Source organism: Helianthus annuus, chromosome 5 (assembly GCF_002127325.2).
Source record: "Helianthus annuus cultivar XRQ/B chromosome 5, HanXRQr2.0-SUNRISE, whole genome shotgun sequence".
NCBI classification, from domain to species: Eukaryota; Viridiplantae; Streptophyta; class Magnoliopsida; order Asterales; family Asteraceae; genus Helianthus; species Helianthus annuus.
The window spans coordinates 83,739,503-83,744,272 of NC_035437.2; positions in this window are offsets into that span (position 1 = coordinate 83,739,503).

Sequence of the window (4,770 nt, forward strand, 5' to 3'; positions counted from 1 at the left end):
CTCCAGTTACAGGGGAAACTCTGGCGAAATTTTCTAAAAATCTAACACTTAGAATATTTACAAGTGTTGGAATTATTTTTGAAGTATTTACAAAATATATTTCGCCATGACTTTATTAAATATTCGGAGGTGGGATTTTCACAAAAATAAACGTGATAAATATTTATTCAATAAATATATTTTTCACAACACTGTTTATGATTATTTTGTGAAAATGTATAAATATTATTTTTAGAGTAAAAATAATATTTACAAACTTTGTCGAACTCAAAATAATACAAACGCTTATACGACAAGCATAAAAGTTACAACGGTAATTTCTATTACCACCTAATCATTAAAACGTAACTTACGCTTTACGCAGAAATATTCATCGACACGTATGTTGTCAACGTATTATTTTGGAAAAGAATTAAGTAAAGAAAATATATTATTTTTGAGAAAAATAATTATATTTTGGAATAAGAAATAAAATATATTAAGTGGGACTTAATGAGATAATATGAATACACATGTATTTAAATCCCCCATCCTTGGGAAGGAAAGTAAAGTATCAAATATATATACGAAACGGTTGACTAACTGTTTCCCAAAAATATAATCTATGAAGCTAAAGCACGGCCATCCGTCTAATAGAATTAGCACATGTAGGTCGTTGCGCAGCATACGGATATTCGGATTACTGTTTTAGTGACGCCTTCACTGTGAGTTCATGTCCCCCTTTTCTCTTAACTGTTTTCAGTTTTATAAACTGCGGGGGTGAAATACATGTTACAATGATTATGGATATGTTATACATGGTATGATTAGCATAAGGAGGGTTATTACTTAGATCATGTGAGTGGGTAGGCAGAAACTTGAGGCCATTAATCCTCGTTGAGGACCGAGGGACAGGAGCGGTAGATCTATCTGGGTGTAGCGAGCCCAGCCCCAGGTCCAGCATAACGGACCTCGGGGTGACTTAGTGCCCGACGCATAAATCCGCTAGGTTTGAGTCATCCCTACTTGCACTTCACACATATCAATGGCCTTGCAAACCATTGGTGATCTCTTTTTCCTTATTTGCTACATACCAGGGTTTTTGATAAAGATAAAGGTTTATTTACTCATTTTCGCATGAACTCGCTCAACATTATTGTTGATTTTTCAACTTACATGTATTTCAGGGAATTAAGGATCTGGCACGGTTTAGCAGGATTTCCCGCTGCATTTAGATTCAGAGTCATCCGGGTTCAAGGCTCATGGCTCTTTCCTGGACAAGCCATGGCCCCTGAACCATGTTTATTTATGTTGCATATTGGTAGTGGTTGTACTGTTAAGACAAGTAATGGTTGTCGGGTGTTTACCCATTTAGACAATGTTTGACAATTTTATTTTCAATGGATGACTTTGCATGATTTTAAATTCATATAGCTTGTTATGGTTAAGCTATGGTATTAAGAAGTCACACCAAATTAACCACGCTTCCGCAAAGCCAGGGTGTGACAATAATCCAGAAGAAGCAGCGGAAGATTTCAGATACAATAATGTGAATGCTTGGGAAAAATGGTTCTCTCGTCTTTATCTTTGGGAAGGCATTCCTCCTATTTTCAAGATGATAGCCTGGGTCAAAATTCTGGGCGTCCCTGTTTCCTTATGGGACCGCCACGTCGTTAACAAAATTGGAGAAAGGTGTGGTCGTCTTCTGGTCAAATCGGAGGTTGATCATTCTGATGGCAACATGGCGGAGGATCGTTTGGCTATTCTGGTAAATATAGGAAACATGATAGCGTCGGAATTCAATCTTGTTTGGAAAGAGCAGGTTATCCGAGTGTGGGTGGAAGAAATATCCGGTAAGTGGAGTCTGGCTTTACTCAACGAGGAGTCGTTGGATTCAGTCTTCTCGGAGAAATCCTCGGAGTGTGATGCTTCTTTTGCCTCCGGTGATCGGAATACGGTAGGAGAGATGGATGACGGTTCGTCCTCCAGCATGGAAAACCAAAGGCCATGCACGTCTCCAGTTTCCATGGTTGAGGAGCAGCCGTTTCTTGGGGAAAGGGATGAGCCAGTTGAGAATATTAATGTGGAGAGAGAATCGGAGGTTGTTGTCGGTCATAATGATGTCGGGTTAGAAAATTGTGATACTGTGGGCCCGGGTGGAATTAATGGGGGATCAGAAGCCCAATTTAGATTTGATCAAGAGGAGCAAGCCCAGTTACGTTACTCTTAGGCCCAATCAGTTAAGGAAAAAGGCCCCAGTTTAGTTTATGAGCCTGCTAGTCTACCTGACTTAAACCACTCGGTGGAGAACATTCCAGATTCGGATCCTTTTAATATTCAAGAAATCTTCAGGCTGGAGAAGGAGAATGTTGGCGTCCCCGAGGGGGTTCCGAGTAGGAGTGGCTTCAGGGTGAAATCAAAGGAAAATTGGGAGGAAGAGTATATCCAGATTCTTTTAGCAGAGGTTGCTCAGACGATGGAGTTCGGTGAGTGTCTGGGCATAGGTGTGTCGGGGTTCGAAAATCACGTGAAAAATATAGTCTCTAGGGAAATGAGGAATGCCCAACGCCAATGAATTTTATTTCTCTTAATATTAATGGAGTTGCCGGTGCTCGGAAAGGTTTTTGGGTCAGAAGCATTAAGTGTAAGTTTAAAGCTGATTTTGTGGGGATTCAGGAAACGCACATGGAGGCTTTGTCTGAAGCGGAGATGGGTCAGTTTTGGGATAACTCGAGGATGAAAGCTGCCTTTGTAAACTCGGTGGGCAGGTCAGGGGTCTGGCATCCATATGGAATCTGGATAAATTTTCGGTGGACAACATAATTAAAAATCAGAGGTTTTTAATTCTCTCAGGGCATATATCTGGGGTTGTAGATAGAGTGAACGTTGTGAACATCCACGCTCCTAATGATGCGGCTTTCGAAAATCCTTATGGGGTGAGTTATCCAGCCTGATCAATGTTAGGGAAGTTTGGATTCTATTAGGCGATTTCAATGAAGTCCGAGCGGAAGACGAGAGGATTAATTCGAGATTTGATAATGGGGCAACAGATGCGTTTAATGGCTTCATTTCTAGTTCGGGTCTTCTGGAGTACGCGATGATTGGAGGTAAATTCACATTTATTTCTGGGCATAGTGACGTTAAAATGAGTATATTGGATAGGTTTTTGGTTAACGATTTGTTCGCGAGTCGTTGGCCGAAAGCCATGGTGGAAGTTATCATACAAGGGTGTTCGGATCATTGTCCGATTGTTTTGTCATGTTCCGCAACCGACTATGGTCCGACACCTTTTAAATTCTATAACTCTTGGATTGGGGATAATAAGCTGTCGGATATTGTTAATGGGGCTGCTATTGTTAGAAAAGATAGGAAAAGTATGGATCAGGTTCTTGCTGGTCTTCTTAAAAGTGTTAAGGCTAGAATAAAAAATGGAGACAGGAAGTGAAGTTGTTAGATCAAAAGGAGTTAAAGGAGGCAATTAATCAAATCGAAAGAATCGAGCACAAGGCCACTCTGGGGCAGATTTCAGATGTTGATAAGAAATCCAGGGTCGACCTCAGAATCAAGGTTGATAAAATCGAAATGGCTAAGGTCAAGGATCTTCAACAAAAAGCAAGGGTTAATTGGCTTAAATATGGTGATGAAAATAGTAATTTTCTTCACAAAGCAATTGTTATCAACTTGGCAAGAAATAGGATAAATGGGCTGTCTTTTAATGGTTTCTTAATCTCAGATCCTGTAGAGTTAAAAGAAGAAGTCAGAAAGTGGTTTAAAAAACTCTTTTCTGAGCCGATTAGACGAAGACCCGATTTTGATAGCTATGATCTTCCTAATGTGGCGTCCTTAGGGGGGTTGTCTTTATGTGATTCGTTTTCAGAGGAGGAAGTTCTGTTAGCCATTAAAAGTTGTGACGGAGGTAAAGCCCCGGGCCCGGACGAGTTCTCGTTGAAATTCTTTAAAGCGTTTTGGAATACCCTTAAGCCATTAATTATGGGAATGTTTAACGAGTTCCATTGAAATGGGGCGATTAGTAAAGGATGTAATTCGTCTTTCGTGGCCCTTATCCCGAAAACCAATGACCCTTAAGAATTAGCCAATTTTCGTCCGATTTCTCTTGTTGGCTCGATCTATAAAATTTTAGCTAAAGTTTTGGCTAATCGTCTCAAACCTTTTATCGACAAAATTACTTCCCCGAATCAATCTGCTTTCGTGGGCGGTAGAAACATCCTCGATAGCCCGCTTATTGTGAGTGAAGTAGTGGCGTGGGTGAAGAAGTCTAAATCTTGCATAAAGATTTTCAAAGTGGATTTCGAAAGGCCTATGATTCGATTAATTGGAAATTTTTATTTCGTATGATGGAGAAAATGGGTTTCCCTAATAAATGGACGGAGTGGATTAGGGGTTGCTTGAAGTCGGGTACGGGCTCGGTCCTAGTAAATGGGTCGCCGACTAAGGAATTTAACTACAAGCGTGGTCTTCATCAAGGGAACCCGTTATCTCCTTTTCTCTTTATAATAGCTATGGAGGTTATTAATATGTTCATGAAGAGGGCGAGTACCCTGGGTATGTTTCATGGGTGTAAACTTCCTAACGATGGCCCTACTATCACCTACCTTTGCTACGCGGATGATGTTCTTTTCCTAGGCGAGTGGTCGGAAAATAATATTTTGGCGATCAACAGACTTTTGAGATGGCTTCAACTTGTCTCAGGTCTTAAAGTCAATCGCCTGAAATGTAATCTGTTTGGTATTGGTGTCCCCGACTCGGAGGTGGCTCGGCTCGCCAGGATGG